Source organism: Haliotis rubra, unplaced genomic scaffold (assembly GCF_003918875.1).
Source record: "Haliotis rubra isolate DU_JTF1 unplaced genomic scaffold, ASM391887v1 Scf120, whole genome shotgun sequence".
Lineage (NCBI taxonomy): Eukaryota > Metazoa > Mollusca > Gastropoda > Lepetellida > Haliotidae > Haliotis > Haliotis rubra.
Window position 1 is genome coordinate 339784 of NW_025765115.1, and position 21405 is coordinate 361188.

The window sequence follows — 21405 nt, forward strand, 5'->3', positions numbered from 1 at the left end:
CAGGGTGATGCAGCTGAGGTTGGGGACAGTCAAACAGACTAACCCACAGGCATTTCCCCTGTGGTCTTCAGGACGCGCACATGCTTCACACCAACACGAGGAAATTAAATCCCCTTTGACATTGGAGCGCCGAGACAGTTCCCGGCATTTAGGATTAATTTCTTTTTTTGGTTTGTAGTATTTAGTAGTCTTGGGATATAATTATCTCAGTTCCCTAACCGGTCATGTCCAAGTATGGCTGTTGTTTTAGGAGGCACATCTCTGTCCAAATTCTCTCATTTTAACACTTTCAGATTCACAACATAAAGCATTAACGTTAGAACAAAATAACCACATAGCATCTTTCAGACAGTCCACAGTCCATTATAACTGATCCATGTTATAAAGAGATGTCTATATGAATGTCAAATATTGCGGATAAAATATCCCAATAAGGAGACAAATGAAAGGTGTGAAAAATGTAAACGATAACGTTGACTGCACTGCAAATGCACCCTGCAAAATGCACTGCGCTGTCGTTTATTTTGCAAACAAATACATTAACACCAAAGAATGAATTGGTCCGGTTTCAAGTATAAATGCAAATGTTTTCAAGCAAGGATCTCCATCATTCACGTTGCAAGGTGACGATCACAAACTGTCAATCCAACGTCCCATTCAGATGCCGGTTACGCAGCGAGGCATTTGTTCTGAACAACAAGCTTCCCAGTTAGCTCAAAATAACAACATAGAGAAAGTTTAAGCAACTGATTACTCACAGAATAGTTAATTTGTAACTATTAATCAAGAAGGTTTTGACTGGTGTTTCAATAATATTGCATAGGAACAAGACAACAGTCTTCTGTCTGATCATGATGACTATTGCAACATTACAGTAAATATACATAAGATGTAGCGACTGCGTGGGTGTTACGAACTCAGTCAACAGTATACAGCGATATATGATCAGCTTCAAGTGATCGAATCTGGTCAATGGAAACCTGTGTCTAAGGTCAATGCACCAGATTAAACCGAGACACGACGAAAACAATCAAACTGAGCTTAAGATACTTTGTCCACAAAAAAATACAAAGAATGTCTTGAAAGTATTTCAAAGCTATGACTCAAGATGTGTTTTGAAAACATTCACAACATCTGTAACTCAGCTCTTACGAAGGTTGATAAGAATAATTTGTATCATAATGCTAATACAATTCGTGAAGAGACTGAAAATATACACCTATCTGATGAGTTTCAATAGCAAAGACGGGTGTTTTTCAGTGCAGGTATTTTGGGCACATTGTTTCTATGCTTTCAAGACACTTTGCACTCCTTGAATGTCTCTTGCTAAGTTTTCAATTGCGCCATCTTCATATAAATGTTCTCATTACATAACAACAACCAGCCATGCTATTGGCCAAACGTTCCATGCAAACTCTATATATGATAAAATGACAAAACCAACCCACGTGTATGATTTTGAGATTTGTCCATTCCCCACGTGAAGCTGAACAATCAACTCCTCTTCTCTTTAAACAAACTATATTTGCCATCGGTCGCATTCGACGCAGGGCGGATTAAATATAGGATTATTTGACTGGGGTCAAATGACTATACACACTATAACATTAAGTATTTACATGAGGACAAACTTATAGCAGACGTGGGATCTCCATCCACCGAGAATGTAAATGATTTACCATTGACCTTTGCAAGTTCATTAAACGATAACGGATCGATGGGGAAAACGTTTCATCGTGCCGAGCCATGTATCGCGGTCATGGGAGTGTTCGTTATATGCATAGAAAAATCACACTGGATTTTAGCGTGTAGCTGTAAGGATCATACTGTAAATTTAGTATGAGCAATAATTCCTTTTGTGCTCATTTTTTCTTTCGTAAGGACGAATGCGTATATCCGTGAGTGAAACATAGATTTATGTTCAAATCTCAGATCTGATAATTCAGTTTGATATGAAAGGCGTTTGAATGTGACTGGAGTTTTAAACTCTCAATGAATTTAATTTGGAAAGACACAATGATTTCATTGCAAACTGACCTGTCCCGCGAATGAAATGCGGTCTTACGCAGGATGATATGAAGCAATAAAGACCAACAACAGAACAATCTTTGTTTCGAATTGCGAATGTAACTCCCAACCCTTCTCAAAGATTTCACTGCATAGTTAGGTGTGTCGTTTCCCATAAAAAATGTCAAATTCTTTTTGCGGGCAGGATCAGTTTAATATTTGATTTGATTTGAAGTCAAGCCTTTACGCAAACAGTTAACATAACAGTCTTCAATTATCGTCTTTAAAATGTGGCTTTATACCTTCAGGACAGGAACCCAGCACAACTATGTATGACATATTCATTCATGGGGATGTGTATTAATACTAAAACTTCGAAATCACATTGAAAATATAATTTCACAGTCAAAAGTCAATTCTTAATTAAAAAATTGTTGTATTTTTTCATGGGTGCCTGGAAATGGATTGTGTCTTAGCATCGTGTTCATGAAACAGTCTGAGGTATCGCCTTATCGAAGATGCAGCAAGCACGATATGCTTGTGTTAACATGTGGATTACGGTCATTCTGTTACAGCCGTAAAGCATAATGCAATAAGACACGTTTGAATCCAGAATAACGACTTCCCCAGATGGATAATCGAAACATAGTTTGCAACAAGGACAAACATCAGCCATGTAATTACTAATAAAACAATAGGCCGTCATACGTTTATGTCAACACGCAGAAAATGAAATTCTTCCTGGTAGGCGTTTTCAGAGACGTTAGGATATCGAATTAATACGTCAAAGGGCATTATTGAAAAAGGAAATGAATAAAATCGAAAACGTTTTGTTAATAAGGTATGCGACGTAGCGCATTATTATTGTGAATATACAAAAATATGTTATAGTTATTGTGCACATCATACCTTTTGTATTGTAATATATATTGTACATGGGCCTCTGGCCTTTCTACTGCATAAAGTTATATATGCGGAAAGTCGATCATGTGTTCTCACGCAATCTAATTTCCACACAACATTTGGGTTTTTAAAGTGGCTGTTCACAATGTATCCAATTGGTTGCAAATACTGAACCAATGACGTATGGAATATGCCATCTTTTAAGATGTTTTCTAGTTCTTTGTGTTGGTATCAAGGCCAAAGAAGGCGTCATGTCTCGAGGATGACTGTCACTTTACCTACGTAGATCAGTGGCAGAGCCCCACTGGTGACAATGGTAAGCTGCAATTAATCGGAAAAGAACTTTCAATGCGTGAGTACGCTGAGTTCTTCAAATTCGCGGGCTAATCAGACTGTTTACACAGACCAGGCCCGGGGGTGAGTGATGGGAAAGGGAATTGGGGATGACAAACAACAAACAATCATGGAAATGAGACAAATGAGATTGTAAACGAGCTTAGCGAAAAGTGGCTTCCTCAAAGTTAAGTTCCTATCTCTTTGCCAAGTAGTTTGAAGGTGCCTCAAAATACGGTTCATTGTTAAGACTAGAGGGGGATTCGAAATAGTTCTAAAAATTACACTGCGGGGAATTAGAAATATTCATAGAAATATTACAGGCTTAAAACTTTACATGAGAAGAATATATGTCCTAAAGAGAGGAAAAGTATGAAGTCAAAGCTTAAACTCATTTGCTGCATGCAAAAAAGGTGCAACATAAATACTGGAAAATAGAAATGTAGGAACGTCTTTTTGGAAACGACTTCACGCTATGAAATATCCCCGAAGATTGGATCGGCAAACAATTATTTTTGTACATGGAAGATCTGAAACGACTATCCTTTATTATGTGATGTTGATATCATTTGTTGTTCACTTAGAATTTAAGCTTGTAATTCCATAAGACAATTGAAATGTTCTGAAGGTAGCAACCCAACTATTCCATCTTAAATTAGAACATTTCGAAAAATGAAGAACACAGAAGAATGATTGAGACGTGCATATAGGTTGCGTTTTTATAATATTTGACAGCTAGAGCTTCATAAACCTTACCAAACAACAGGGTCTAAGATGTATTTTGTTGTCTGCTACACAACGGCGCCCATATTCACCAAAGGTGTCACAAGATAACAATAATTATGACAACACATACTGATATGGCATCCTGCGAACAAAGTCCAACAAACTATTCACTCATATAGTTTTACAATTCTCCTTATTTGAAACATGTAAATTTTCTGTCAGTTCTTCCTCTGTGGGGAATAAGAAACGCCACAAGGAACCTATCGTGGTTGTATCTTTTCCTGACTGCACCAAATGGATATGTATCCTTCAACAACCAACAAAAACAATTGCAGCCATAGCCAAGACTTGGCAATTGGTGAAAAGGTGTCCAAACAAACATGGGAACTATTGGATTGTCGTAGCATGTAAATTCCGTATCAGCAGAATTAGAATCATTATCGTCAGTTCTTTGAATTCCTTATTGTAGATGCACCTTCTTATTTAGGGATGGGCATTTGGAACTCGGAAGAACTTGGGAACACAGTTGCCACCTCAGTTTTATTCTTCATGCCATTTCCTGTCCATCTTATGCCTCTTCATCTAGTTAGGAATATATAGATATGGGTGGCTATCCTGGTATGATAAGACATTACAAATATTATATAACATACATAACGTATAATATGTAACCCGATGTTTGTAGCACAAGTTCATTTAGTACCGATTCTTCATGCGGCGTTGGTCTGGGCAGGAAGAACGTGTCGACAACGACGCATTTCCAACATTCATGGCATGCACTAGGACGACACTCCTTAAGAAACAACCAAATGTTCTGGTAAACGTCAGTAATTTTTGATTTGTTAAGCAACTTTGGCTGTCTCTGTGAGTCATTTTTCTTTGTTGCGTAACACGAACAAAGCAGCAACCACATTCCACAGTCCCAGCAGGAAGATTAACTGCTGATAACCGGAAAATTACTGCCGTGAAATCAATGTTACAAACTATTATTTACTGGAAATGAACGAGGAGGCTACAACAAAATGGGTAGTCATTCTTTTGATTCGTTTCCCAAAATGGTCTCTTGACGGATGTTGAAATGTTGCACATTGATGCGATACAAATGTTTGGGTGCGTGACAAGCTAAATATATAAATGAAGCATATGCTTAATATTGTAACGAGTTATACAAAAACCCAAACATATAGTCTGGAGTAAAGAGGATCAGCACAAACAGTAAAATTGTCATGACAGACTTAATAAGTTTCATCGAATACATGTAGGTCTTTAAATTATAACTTTGATAGTACTAACCGTTTGCCCTTGGTGTAATGGGAATTACGTTTTCTGAGCACGAGCGTAATATATAATCCACTGATAAATTCTTCAAATGTACAAGGTCAATGGAAAACAAAAGTGTATAAAAATCCCCGTGTTTATCACGTTTTTGTGCGAATCGGACAGTAAAGACCTTGGGGACTTCAATCCAGATAGCCTGTCTTAAACCGCTGAATCCTCTCCCTGTAAGATCCTATGAAAATGTAGGCTATGTGCCAGATATAGATTTCTTCCTAATCGCCCCAGCACTCATGCAACCGTTAAATTTTTATGGCTCAGTACCCTTTATTTTTTAAGTTTTAATCTTCAGGCTTAATCTTGATCACCATTGCTACTGTTCTAAGCTCCAGCTCGAAATTAGATTTGCAGCTTCAGTAATTATATCCTTTACTTTACTGTCCCGTGTGTCAGGATTGCCGCGCTTGCAAAAAGGTATGTTTGGTTACGGATCACATGTATTTATTTACCGATTAAAGCACTATTGAGAGACAAGCGGCATTTGAAAGCAAGCTTTCCCTTGTGGTCGATACTTGGTCAACACATCGGGTCGTAACGTGCTGCAAACAGAGTGTGTACACCGCACAGGAAGACAACCAATCAATGCGCCAGGGGCTGTCGGGCCCTCTTAAAGCAGTTGCTCACCAGAAACACACCATAACCTCAACAGCCATCGTGAGAGCACCCACGTGCTTCTTTCCCCACTGCTCTGCTCCAACCTTTGAAAGAGCGTCTACATACACAGATACTGTCACTATTTGAGTATCTTCATTGGACTTACGTCAAAGGACTAAAACTGACTTGCGTCCAGTAAAGGTTGAATATCTGTTGGATATAGTAAACCGGTGTTGATCTCAAGAATTGATAACTGGATTTTAATATTTCTGGAAAGATGAAGTGTGCTGGGGCCGTGGAGTTCCCTAACAGGACACTGTGGACTCTAATTGTCATGTTCATATGTTACTGCGCTGTTGATGCCAAAAGTGCCGAGTACCCATGTCCCGGAACGGATGCCATACGATGGGTAAGAGATCCTAACGATTGCTCTATCTACTACATTTGCCACTACGGACAACCATTAGCCATGCCTAGATGTCCTATTGGTCAAATTTGGGGCAATGCTGCAAAAACTGCGTTCCGGAAAAATCTCGCTGGGACGACTGCAATGGTCCGAAATATGTACCAGCACCAAAGCAACCTGATACAATAGTGATACGTACTCAGCCAATTGCTTTAACAACCAAGGAATCGAAATCCGTTACCATGCGTGCTAAATCTACAGAAAGTTATGTAACTCAGTATAACATTCCTGACATGCCCAAGAAGACCAACAAACTAGTGACACCCGGCTATACCGTCACAGGAGCCGTACAATTTACTGTTACTATGCCCACGATCACTAAGAAACCCGAAAGAGCTACTAAACGTCCAAGAAAAACATCCCCATTCACTCCAAGTCCTGACAGAAGACGCTTCAGGCCAACATCAACGCCAAAGCTGTTTACAACGAAATCAAACACAAAAGGCCAAATAAATCAAGAAGCAGAGGATCACCATTTACACCCAGACCAACAACCCCGAGAATGATTCTATATACCACTAACCCTCCATTGCCAACAAGGAAAGTCGTTCGCCCCAGGGGAAGAACAATGAGACCTGTGCGACCCCGATCTACCCAACGATGGTACAGACCAACTACAGCCCGATCACTGAGACCAACAACTCAGCAAACAACACCAAGGACGACTACGACGGTGAGAACCACCATTACCCACACACCGACCAAGCGTACCCCGTTTACTCCATGGCCGACCAGGAAATCTCCACGAAGACGCTACACTACAATATCCAGAACTCCGACAACACTACCAACCGTGAAAAACACACGTGCATGGCTGAGAACCACCCAAAAACAAGGAGACAAACACAAAGCGAGCAAACTGGAGAAGCTGTTAAGAGGTAGGAATTACTGAATAGACCTATTGATTTGATTGATGTTTGCATCGATATTCATTTTCAAGTTTTGTTATCAACTTCCTTCTTTCTGTGAGTAGTTCTGTGAGCTCAGGCAGTTAACCCGCGGGTTAGAATCACTTCCAAATGATTAAATATCAGTTTACTTGATTGACACTTACATGGGATATTCATGCTTGTTGAAAACAACCTCTCTTTCTGCTTGAACCCTTATGATTATTCCATCAGTACCCCGGAACAAAGCATGGTTATATATGGTCCCGTGTAACCTATCCATGTTGCCGATTTCAGGTGATGGGGTAGTTACACTTGACTGATTGCGGGTATTAGCGGAGAGACATCACACATAATATCAACCACTTGTTTGCCTTCCCAGAGGCGAGAAAACAAAATCATAAAAGTTCATGCCATAGATGTTACCACCAAAAGACGTCCATCATATTTTGTCAGTAGGAAAATGTATTTCTGACTCATGATAGTAATTCCAATGCTGTTAACATTCTGACTGGCTTACCTCAAATCTACAAAATGTACGTCAGAGAAAGCTTATTCCACCGTGAACGAGTTCTATCTTCAAACGAATTATGTGATGACATGAAGACTGCCGTATATATTTATTTCAGTGCAATAGAGCTATGACAAATGTTACAATAATTCAGCCATACTGAACAAGTGACAGAGTATCTCGTATATTGTATCAGTTAAAATACTGTGGAGTCAGCACACTGTGGACGGACGCATCTGTTTATCTGTTCAAAAAGTGAAGTTAATATGCAGGGGAAAATGGCTGAATCAGATTGAAAGAAAGTAACATTTAATATTCTCAATGCCAATCTGACAAGGCATATGATAAGACAAAGAAGAGTCGGAGTACCCCGGAGAGAATGATGTTAAACTACTATTTGTATTTCATACCATTTGAAAGAATGTCTGACAAAACTATATCAATTTAGAAGCAATGAACCTGTTAACTTTGGTACAGTTACACACATATCGACAATTTGTTCGCAAATCTTTCGAAAGAGCAGAAATTTGAAAAGTGGATATATCTCTATTCTCACAAGACATTTACACGCTTCTACTCATTGTTTAGGAGACTCTATATAATTGCAAGTTGGTATCGTTAAGCTTCGAACTAAACTCATTCTTTTTGATATGTTGTTCAGTGACTGCTATAGTTTGTTCGGGTAGGATGACACGCAATAAGACAAGCATGGTTTGATGGAGACATATTATAACCCCAAATCCTAACTTTGGTTTGAAATCGGGAAATGCACTAGTTTGTTATTTTACGCCACAGTAAGTGTAATCCCACCTTTTAAACAAGGTCTGTAAATAATTTTTAAGTTTGTGCAAAACAAACCAGGAGTCAAGCCGAACGGGTAGGTTGGGAGGCGCGATGGGCGAGCTGGCTAAGGCGCCAGGCTACTGATCCAGCGAGGTTGAGGTGCCGGGATCGAGCCCACCTGTGACCGGGTGTAAAAACCATGGAGTAAACTTTGTGTGCAGACTCTTTCCGTGTTGTCACAACCCCTAGTGTACAGTACACAACCCTGTGCACTTAAAAGAACACACGAATCCGTTGGTATATGACCAGATGGTGGCCACATGAATACGTGCAAACACCTAGTTGCGGGTACAGCAATGTGCAGTGAAGTTGTACAAAATACTGTGACTATGTGTCCCAGTCCACCCAGCTGTGAATGGGCACCTCGTTTGGATGAGAAAGCCACAGTAACTCGGTGCGTCTAGTGGCTGCAAGAGTTGTATGATCCCCAGGGAGATTGATAATATCCTATAAAAAAATATCCTATAATAATCGTCTCATGCAACAAAAATATTCTCTTTTGGAACCTCACGCACTAAATGGCCAATATAATTAAGTTTGTACAAAACAAACCACGAGTCAGGCCGAACGGGTAGGTTGAATCGTCTCATGCAACAAAAATATTCTTTTCTGGAACCCCACGCACTAAATGGCAAATATATATTCAGATTAATTGAACCTGCTGCAAACATCATATTCTCGATGCCAATAATTTGGTATTGAAAACAACTGAGAAATGAACACTGAATACCAGCTGAAATTTACTTATCACTACTTTGGAAATGTGATGTTAACAGTAAACCAGCTTTAATATTCACAAATTATGATACTTAAAGCGTGGTAGCAACAGTTTAATGTCTATGTAGGCGATAACTACACAAATCACAACAACACATGCATGTGTGCTCCTTTCGGGCCATATTTTTAACTTACAAGGAACGCGGCATTTCTTACAATATCATGCTGTTTTTCATCTAAGTACACCAAGCCACGTCAAGTCTGTGTTAATGTACCTAATGAGCTGTATAAAAAATTCAAGTTCAACAATGTCAAACTGATGATTAACCGGATAAACATAATTGTGTCTTCCTAAACTATGCATGTTTGTAATTAATTGACATATGTTTGTCAACCAAACACAGTAGCTCGCATCATACAAAATCAAACAGAGTTTGCTGTTGGAAGGGACCCTCCGTGTTTGAAGACGCTGTGCCTCTCAGAGTGGTCATAAAATCAACATGGTGTGGACATTACAGCAAATGATATGGTCTCTTCTTGAACGTTTATTTCTTATAAACACACGTGATATGATACTTTAGTCACATGGCCAAACGTGTGTGATCGGGTGATAGGGGCCGATTGCTTATGTCAATACTTACATTAACGTATACAGCAAACGGTGTCGCTCTAATATGTTTACCGTGCGTGATATTCGGCGACGAAGAAGAGCAGAGAACATTATTTTGTCCTGGGAAATGAGAAGCACGGAGTTAATCCAAAGAGGTTGTTCGCAGGAATCTCCTTAGGGTCATGTTAAGGAATATATTTCGGAAAGTCAAATTTCAAAGGCATCGCTTTAAGATGAAATTCGGGAAGTCAAATGTCCACAGTAATTCCTATGGGATCTTATTAAGAATATGAAATTCGGGAGGTAACATGCTCATTGGAATTGCTTTAGGGTTTCGTGAAGAACTTTTGAATAAAATTTAAAATGACTGAAAAAAAAATATCTTGCAGATGTTAAAACGGACCATTGATGTTTGACTAAAGACGATCAATTGGTAACAACGTATTGTGTACACTAGTTATTCATTTTTCTGTTCCACCAATCTGCATTATGTGAAACTTGAGTAGGATTTGCCAAAAAGCAAAGTTTTACAAGGCGGATGTTTTTTTGGAAGAACTTGAATCAATACACCAACCAGTACTTTATTTGAAAGACTGCCAAGTGTGAGGGATTTTATTCAAGGTCACATATTCCCTCCAGCCAAAAGAAGCCGATGCGCCTCTGCGAGTGGATTATCTCGACAACTCCAACATGAATAGAGCATCGATAGGGCTAATACAGGGCGCCTTTTTTATCATCCTTCTTTTCCATTAAAATGTAAAAGCTGTGTGTCAATTTAAAATCACCTTTCATGGTCATATTCATCATCCCATATGATTCACGAATAATGCATCCTTTATTAGAATTTGTACAATCCATTTTGATGAATAAGCCAACATAATAGCGTGGAAACATTTTGAAATACTGCTGCAAAACTGTAGTTTCAAAGAGCGGCATTGAGTTTAATCTTGAGATACGTGAAAGTTTTAGCTACCTACAGTCATGATTCTATGTACAAGATATGACCATATCATCAGTAACTCATTACAGACATAACTGCACTCTCATTAGTATTTATTCATATGACTTAGTCGTTCCTGATTGGTGACTATCATACATATATATCAGTCTAACTACTTTCAGTTATAGTTTGAAAAAGAGCATCATTATCGGTATTATTTGTGTTTTCAGTGATCTCAATGACCAAACAAACATTTTAGAGTTTACCCCCCTCGAAATATCATCATGACATGACTATACATTTTGTTTACATTTAACTTTATCTTTGTTTACATGAGAGATAACTACGTAGAAGCTAACATCGTAGTTTAATGATAGTTGCATACCCAGCTCACTTAACTCGTGCAATTATTAAGGGGGAATCAATGTAAGTGGCAACTACGTCTTTCGGAGAAGACAGAATACCTTTAAAACTTGGTACCGTGTACGATTAATGGCACAAGTAATGCTTGATGAATTAAATCTTGTTTGTAATTATTTTACTCATAGAATTCCGAATATATCGCAGTGATAGCGGAAACCACAGCAATCTATTTATATATATAATAAATGGAAAGTAAAATGTCTTTCAAACAACACGAGAGGAACCTGGAAAGATTAAGGAAAAGAAACTGTAATCTGAAATTTCGATTGTTTGGACAAGATAAACGACGTATACAAACCTATTCAGCAGTACGTATGAACAATTGTTTAAAAATACCCAAACATATTTTGTTGGAAATTATAGCACATATGATATGTTCACCGGTGTTCCAATATACTTAGTTCAGGTTACGTGCTTATTTGGATCTTATTCCATGTCTATACTTTAAATGTAGGTGAGTTGATGATAGCAATGTATTAAATACATTGACAAATATTTGATAATAAGCTTTGGAACACTGAAAACACTTTCACCTGATTTTCAAGGCTAAAGGATTGAAATAATTGTACAGATTGAGGCATTAGGAAAATGTTTATGTTTTCTAATATCGAGCACTTAATCCAGACTGAATCTATAGAGAATGTATCACGTTGCTAGAAATAGTGTCCATGTATGTGCCAAACCGCTATCGTGGGCCAGTGTCAACATTGCCTGTTACAGCTAGGAGCTTCTTTGCAGAGGGAGAAGATGCCAACAGACGCTAAGAAACAAACAATAGGATGCCATCGTTGGATGAGGAACATTTTTGTGATCTTGAAGCATTCCTGATTTCTATGATTTGAATGTTATCATTTCTGCTAAAATATATTGAAGTGTATCTGCTAGGTTCAAGCACTTTCATGCAAGTTATATTCTTGCCAAATTCTATATTGTTACATCCTAATGGAGTCTGAATCATATCCTGTTACCTTTTTGATGAATGATATTTGTCGTCCACGTTTTAATCTCCAGATCCGGTAATACAGAAAAGGTTCTTCAGTGAAAATGTTGTGTGAATACGAAATTTCTTTTTAGAAGCCGATGAATGCGCATATGTTAAAAAAAATCGTGATATCACAGTGAATGAAATCACTTAGGGAAACGATGAAATGTGCAAAAAGAAAGAGCCGTGTACAGCAATACATCAACTTGGCAACATGCTCTTGTCATTGTACGATTGGCAAAAACATCAGTTCAAACATGTGAAGCAGTAGTTTATAACAACCATCAGTACAATCTGGAGTAAATGACGATAATTACACTTTGAAGCTCATCAAAGAATACAATGAAGCCTGGCAGTTTCCTTTTCATATTGTCCATGCGTATAACTGTTGCTATTATAGTATAATATACTCTTTAGTTTCCCCACATTGTTAAGTGTCTAACACCAGTACCTGTGTAAGTGTTCCTCCTACTTTGAGCGGAAAGACCTCGACATGACAAACACTGTTCAATGTGGCATAGAAACAAGTTTGACACTTTTCCACTCACTGTTTCCATCTTAAAATCGACAAGAGTGATCCAGCAGATTAAGACGCAGAACAAAAGTCCGCCCTGGGATCCTTTAATCTTGGGTTCGAATCCCATAATCACTCATTTTGATATTATACGTGGATTCACTATCTTGAGATTCATTTGCATCGCTTTGACTTCTTCCTACCACTGGATCGCTTTGGGCTGTCTGCTCACACTAAACTCACACAACGTGACATAGTGAGATACTATTCAAAGCAACGTTATACTCATCAATTTGGAAACCTAACTTATAATGTAAACAGAAGAATATCATGGTCTGGTTGTATTTAGATTTTTGTGTATAGCATACTACTACACTTGTGAACATGTTTGTAAAATCGGTAATGAACACGACCCAGTCCAGCTAGTTCCACTGGAAGAATGTTTAGTGTTTATAAACCATATTTATTATGACAGGTAATAATGAATTGCCTAAATATTTAACTGAGGGGTCAACTAGTTTGATTGATTAATGAAAACACCAAATATTTGGATGAGATTTGAACTTCCTGTGCTGCAATGAGATTGATTAATTTGAACCCGTCTTTCGCTCACTGTCAACATCAAGCATTGACCAATCACTCTGGTTGTTGTAGGACTTTACACAACGTCTTGGCTAAGTCATTTAGCAGTTTCAGTCCACACATCGCGGGATAAACACTGACCACGGCTGATGTTTGAGCGCTCGTATTATCATTTAACCCATGTGATCAATGCCAGGCTCACGTGTCTACTGCTAGGCTTGATTCGTTCAGTTGTCGTAGAGTGGGGAATTTCACGACAAACAGCTGATCGCTCAGATTTAAGGTATTCCTATGGATTAGGATTAAAGAAAGCAACTAAGAAGATATCAATCTCGTCCTGCTTGTTTGAATAACTTTGATCAAGGTCAAGGGACATACCTTTTCCCTTAAGCTAGCAGTTTCCTCATGAAAATGTAAATATTCTCAGTATTTGGACGATATCAATACATTGCTTGCGTAGTATTGTTGCAAAAATAAACCATTCTTCACAAAAGCAGACTTTTAAAAATGGCCCACCGCAAGACGATGGCTGGTGTTAGATTCTTAAGGAATGTGGAATTTTTCCGCAATGATATTTACGGAATAACAGTTTGCCTTGGACAGAGCTAAATAACGATAGGGGAGAAGGAAGAAATTATTCTCTTCTATTAATTCCATCCATTGCTGAGCGACACATACCTATCAGCACTATTTGATAGTGATTTATTAACACACTCTTATGATAAAGTCGACTCTGCTTTGTCATGAGATATGAATTTGGGAATGTTTATATTCGATTACAATATATGCATATTACAATATGTTAAAGTGATATCATATTAATAGAGAATATGCACGGCAAACAGTGTTTCAAGTCCCAGGTCAGAGCTTGACGATTGTTTTTCCCCTAACCTGCATGAGCTTTTGCCAAACCCTAAACCACGGAAGTGATGATTTATGACAACATTAGCCTAACTTCAGTCTCATGTATATAGAGAATATTTGGATTTCTTGTCAAATGACATGCTTATCATATCGACTTGCCTGAGAAAAGTTATGTTTTCGATGAGCGGCGAGTGAAATGTCACATGAAAAAGGTGGAGATAAACATGTTTTCTTATAGACGAGATGGCAATTGTTATGTATTATCTGTTATGTAGGTTCCTACTCATCTTCAAGGTTTTCCTCTGTCGTGGAGGCAGTCTAAAATGTTTCCTTCATAAGGTGGTATTTTCTTTCGAATGAGGCATTTTTTTAATTAAGGTTTCAGATTAACATAGTACTTAACCTCTGAGTACACAAGAAAAGAGGGGACATGAATGTGATCGAATTATGTCCACATTAAGAAAGTGTGTTAAGATGTTTTATGTTAGTCATACCAAGTTTCTCCCACACACTCCCTGTACGTTCATATATACTGTACGTAGTCTAATACCTCTCTCGCAAATCATCATAATACACACGCACACAGACACATAGACACAGACACACCAAATACACACACAGACACAGAGACAAGGCCACACATACATAAACACTCACACACATATATAGCCATAGATGAATATCCTGGTGTTGTATGGTGTTGGTGTTGTAACCCGATGGTGTTAATCATTGTGAAGATATATTAGGATCATTACTGTTGTTCAGGCGTATTGGGATTATTGCGGTGGGGTAGCCTAGTGGTTAAAGCTTTCGCTCGTCACGCCGAAGCCCCGGGTTCGATTCTCCACAAGGGTACAATGTGTAAGAACCCATTTCTGGTGTCCCCCGCCGTGATATTGCTGGAACATTGCTACAAGCGGCGTAAAACTAGTCTCAGTCACTAAAAGCGTCGTAAAACCCAACTCACTCACACACTGACTGTTCCGGACTTCACTGTTCGCAGTCGTAGTCGTCAGGAGTGTTGATAGACGTTGCAACAAACAAATACTTCGTTTGTGAGAGATGCTACACGTAGAGCATTACATCCTTACCTTTCCGCCAAGTCTTCATCTCATCATTATTGTCGGGGATACATTCAGAAATCACTCTTCTGCTCTTTACACCGGGTGATATCAGTGACATAGATGATCGAACCGATCACCGTGCTGGCGATTAGGTGCCTGACTCTGAGGGTGTGGGTTCGAATCCCAGATGGAACTCAACCCCAAAAAGTACTAGAATCTGTACTTTACTAAGAAAGTGTAATCCCAAATATAACATATGTTACGGTCATTCTTTGCTATTTACGTTTGTAATTTTCGAGTCTGTATATATTTAGAATCGAATACCTACTGTCTAAGCAAAATGTGTCAGTATGACAGTCTGTCCGTATGATATCCTCTGTGTGCTTCATGCATGAACACATCTCTAACACATTCATCGTATCTGTCACATTCAAATGGCATACACGTTGCACATTATAGACATTTCTGCGTCCGTTCAATTAGTTAAATATGCTTGGACCTATCAACACCGAACTCCTCTCCTTGACTGTCCTTGCAACAAATGTACGATCCAGCATTTGGGTCCAATCCGACTGCTACCTATATTGGCCTTACATACTAGTCTCAAGCAAATGCGGTTCTGACGAATCCCACTATATTCGAAAACGGGGATCTAATATGCTTGCTTAGAACTTGCATATTGTTGATATATATCAAAAGAATAAAATGTGACATAGAACTTTCATTTACATATTTAATCAGAGACATAGTTTAAATTTGGTAAATATTAAAAACAAAGTCTTCTCTTTTGTCTCATAAAGAGTACTTGAATGGCTGAATAAAGAAATTCATTGCGCCTGTATGTGACATTTTTAACGTTCATCTATATCATAATCCACGGATTAGCTCTCATTGTTCTGAATCGGTAGGGTTTTAACCAACAAAACATCCGTTATTAGGGAATGTCAAACGGTAGAATTACTTCAGTATCCACTGCCTGAAAAGAACAGCACACTCCCATTATGAAAGCTACACAATTTACAAAAATACTGTTCCGTGTGTAACTTACAAGGGCGTAGTAATGTTCCATGGAAGAAAATGCATTGTTCTGATAAAGTAAGTTATCCGCAAATTCTATGTTCAACAAAGGTCATTGACTCTTCGACTTCAACCATTAGAACTATACGCCGTTAAGCCTCTAACTGGACTTGTCCAGAGATCTCTTGAATACAGATTGTTTACCTTCCATCAAAGGATTTAGGGAGCGTCACACCTTACCTTTAAACATTCAGGTCATACAAGATTAGCCCATTCCACGAGAACCTCAGTATTATTAGTTGTTTACAGGAACCACTGTTACAGATATGAATGTAAATAGTTAATCATAAATCATATAGCGCTATTTCAACACTGGTCTGGCTGTTTACTTACACTACAACAATGTGTGGTAATGATATGGTCGCGCTCTCTTAACCCTATTGAGGTGCAAGACCAGAGAAATATTTGCACAAACTCGGGCAATGTAATTATATTGTATTTACTGTAAGGGAACCATCATGCACATCATGGAGCTCAAATTATTGGTGGAATGGTGGTTAGTCAATGCATATTGACAAAATCATCACAGTTTAATATTTGGCGTGTTCTGAATTGATAATTTAAATTAAAAACAACTGTTTCTTATTTTTACAACATAAGACAGTTCTTTCAGATAAGGGCGGTGGGGGTAGCCTAGTGGTTAAAGCGTTCGCTCGTCACGACGAAGACTCGGGTTCGATTCCCCACACGGGTATAATGTGCGAAGCCCATTTCTGGGGTATTGCTGGAATATTGTTAGAAGCGGTGTAAAATCAAACTCACTCACTCACTCTTTCAGATAATCATCTACATGCACGTAATGATGCATTAAGTTACTCGACTAAAAGGAGAAAAAACCAATAAAGATTAAACAATTTAACCTCTGTGGTTGCTGTAATACTGTAGTCTCATTGAACATATAGCGATATTCTTCAAAGAGTTATGTTATTATGTACGGTGACAGTCTTCGACAGTAACGTACGTGCAACCAATTAACTTTTCTACAAAGTAAAGTCCATGAAATCTAAGTTGATCCTTTTGATCCTATTATGTTTACATGCTAATCAGTGTCGTTAAGCTCTGGGGATTAGCGATGACATTCAAATCTTTGAAGAACAAAGAACAATTGTCCCACGCAAACACTTTGAAGCACATATCATTGTGAGTGAGTGAGTATGGGTTTACGCCGCTTTTAGCAATATTGCAGCAATATCACGGAGGGGGACACAGGAAATTGGCTTCACACATTGTACCCATGTCGGGAATCGTCCTCGGCGTTACGAGCCAACGCTTTAACCACTAGGCTACCCTACCGTCCCGAAACACATATTATAAATGCACTGATGCCAAATATATGCAGACGCACACATTACAACAATCTTAGAATGAAGTTAAACTACTAACAGACACCATATGTGGGTTGATTCTGATCATAAACATCATTGCAAATGTTACACTTATGTATGGTCTTCGCGTTCGCAGTACAACCTTTTATAGGATGAATAGCAGTCGGTCTTTGCACACTTTGCATAAATCATGTCCTATTGGAAGACATTTGTTGGGGTCGTTCCTGATTCAGGAAAAAGCTCTTTGGTCACACGGTAGTTCAGCTGAAGAACAAACAAGTTTTTTTCCTCAAACCGCTCATGACAAAAAGTAATGCAAACACGCCGTTGCGGTTATACAAATTCCAGGGCCCAGGTCTATGTGTAGACGAAACAACGTGGTGGGTTTCCTCCGCATCCCACGTGGTGATGAACAACCAGGATTTGCGAGCTTTAATGTTTTTACGTACGTGATAAATCCTTCGTGAAAACCGTACATTCGACACACATGCAAGATAACATTACGGTACTTGATGGTTTCGGTAAAACATTTTGACAATTGAGGAAGACTATTTGCATATAACTGGTATTTTTGTATAAAACTCACGGATGTATATTTGTTAGACTCAGCAAATTCGGTGATGGTACAATGTACTGTGTGTAATCTTCACCACGCATCTATCGGTATTTAAAACGTCATGACTATAGCGTTGTAAGATACTGAGTGAGGGAGTGAGTGAGTTGGGTTTAACGCCTCTTCGAACAATATGTCAGTTATATCAGGACGTGTAACGAAATTTCCACTGGGAGTAAAAGCAAAATAGGAGTAGAAGGAGATAATTATTTAATGGATATCTAAAACTTAGAGATAATGCTCTATGTCCCCGAGAAGGGTAGGCATGTGCCACCCAACCAGTTGGACCCCCTATTCAAACACGTCACTTTTAGTGGAAAAACGGGTCAAAGGTTTTTGCTTCTCACGTTGGTGTGTTTGTTTTCCTGTACCAAGTAGACTTTGTTTTAGCTTTTCTTAATTCTACAATTTTTATAAGTAACAACAATGCAACAAACTGTTTGAGAGGCATTCTAGAAGTTGCAAGTAATAGGACTGACAAGTTATTATGAATGATCAACTTCTTTATTGTACAATAGCGGAAACCCTTATACGCATCTATACCGAAACGTCACCATTGTTCAATAAAGAAGTTGATCATCCATAAAGACTTGTCATTCCTATAACAATAAAATAATTGTGAAGAGTTATATCAGAGTGTGAGTTCAACCACAAACGCGAATCTTTGATACAAGATATGTTGATATATGAGTGATGGACACATATTATAGAAAAGACTCTTCCAGTCATTGATCTGAAAGTATGTGCACCACAATTCTAACCAGTGATATAGCATTTGTTTCTTCTCTTCTAAAAAATTTAGATCGTTTATATTGAACGGTCGAATTATTGCAAATCTGCTTGGCAATAAAGGAGATATTATCACATTATATTTTCCCCTTCGCTATAATGCTTAATAATCAAACAACACCCCTGCTTAAAGTAGAGTCCATTTTAAGATTCCGACTATATCCTAAGCATGTGGTTATGGTTCATTGTGAAATAGTGATGATACCTGGTGTTTGCAAAAATCTTAGCATGTGTCCAGAAATGAGACTCTAACATTCAACTGATGGAAGACGATGTGGCTAGTGTAGATTCTATAGTTTGTAGTTGTGTATTTTTATATTTAGATGATTTCTAGATTGATAAACACAATATATTTACAGTTCACAGACATGAAACTTGACTGCCACATAACCAAAGCCTTATTCACGTATGACATGGTTGTGACCTAACCTGTGTCCCCTGCTGTAAAGACACAATGAAATCAGATACAATATTCAAACAACCATGGTTGTGTACTTATTGAGGAGATCTGATGTGAAACACCAAGCATTTTCGCTGAACCTGAATCTTAAAGATTTAATATTTTGGGAATCAGTCATGCAGTTTGCATAGCCTGAATGAAATAAAATGAATCATTATCTGTTTTCGTAGGATATAATAAAATGAAATGAAACGAAATAAAATTGAAAGCTGATTGACTTTTATATAAACTGTTTGAGCATGTTTGCAATAATCTTCATGAGTAACTTCTTTGAGAGGCATTTAGAAGTTGGGGCAGTAAGGATGGATAACGGTATATGGATGAACAACTTCAGTGAGAACGACGTTTCGGTGCAGGTTCTAACGCCGTTATCAAGCAAGTGATGAAACGTCGCTCTCATTATTGTAATAAAGAAGTTGTTAATCCACATATTGTTATCCATCCTTAATCGCAAGTAATGTTTGCTAAAAGCAGAATCCACCGTGCAACTATGTAATAAGCATGTCCCAAATAGTCACCATCGAATAGTGATGGTACTATGTATTGTGTGAAGCCTTCACCACGCATCTAAAGACATGTATAACATCATGGCTATATCGTTGTAATATGTTGAGTGAGTGAGTGAGCTGGGTTTAACTCCTCTTCGAACAATTTGTCAGTTCTCACACTCCGGCGCAGTGATGACTTAGCATAACATCACTGCCACAGGCTAATTTGCATATCACGTGACCGGACTTGTTCTCTTGTTTGTAAACAAACGCGCACATTCACAATATGAAGAGACTGGCCTTACGCCAGCTTTTCGGCGCGCTTTTCACAATGTTTTACATTGTTACATATATATTCTTCCACAACTGCGATTTTAAGGTTTATGACAGTACATATTTAGATATCAAACTGGCGGCATCGTTTGCACTCCGTCGGCTTCGATGACAGCACGTGGAGCCGTACAACCAATGTAAACAAAGGATCGCTACGCAAATCGAAATAGTGTTACATGTTTTGGGATATTTTCTCAGTGAAACTGAACCGTTCAATTAGATGTGTAGACTCGTCAAAAATAAAAGAGTTAAGAAATATATACATAATATTGAATGGATTGTGTAAGATGTGACGAATCGTCACATCTTTCTGGCCGGTGGCAGAGGTACTATGCTGGCTGGCCGCATGGAACTCTGGGTAGGAGAGTGGTCAGTTATATGAGGGCGTGTAAGGTTGATGTCCTGAACAATTCATACTATGGGTAGGGTATAGTCCTGACAAACCAAGAAACACAATCAGGGCAAACTTATTCGAACCAGGGCTTTCATGCACACCTAAGGAGCAACATTCTGCACAGCGATTTGCGGCACATTGGACTGCAGGACCAACCATGCCATCTTCTGATGTATTGCATAGCACAGACATGATTAGAATGTTCGGTACAAACATCTGGCAGAGAATACAACTGATCTATACCTCTCACGTGTCCGCCAATTCATCCCTGGATGCGAATAACGCATCGGTACATCGGTACATCAATACAATCAATCGACAACGCCCAGTAGATGCTATACCCCAAACGAACAAACAAACTAACAAATACCCAACCATCACCCCCTCCCTGCATATACCGAAACAAAACAAAAACTAAACCACAACAAAATGCGAGCAGCACACTTAAATCTTTCTGCATTTATAATTCATATACCGATGATAACAAAATATGTCATTTATATGCACCCCCAACCCCCAACCCCCACCCCCGACCCCCAAACACACATACCATACGCACACCAATACAACTTTAATGACCTAAACATTGTGGTGCTATCAACGTATTAAAAGTAAGTTGACCAAA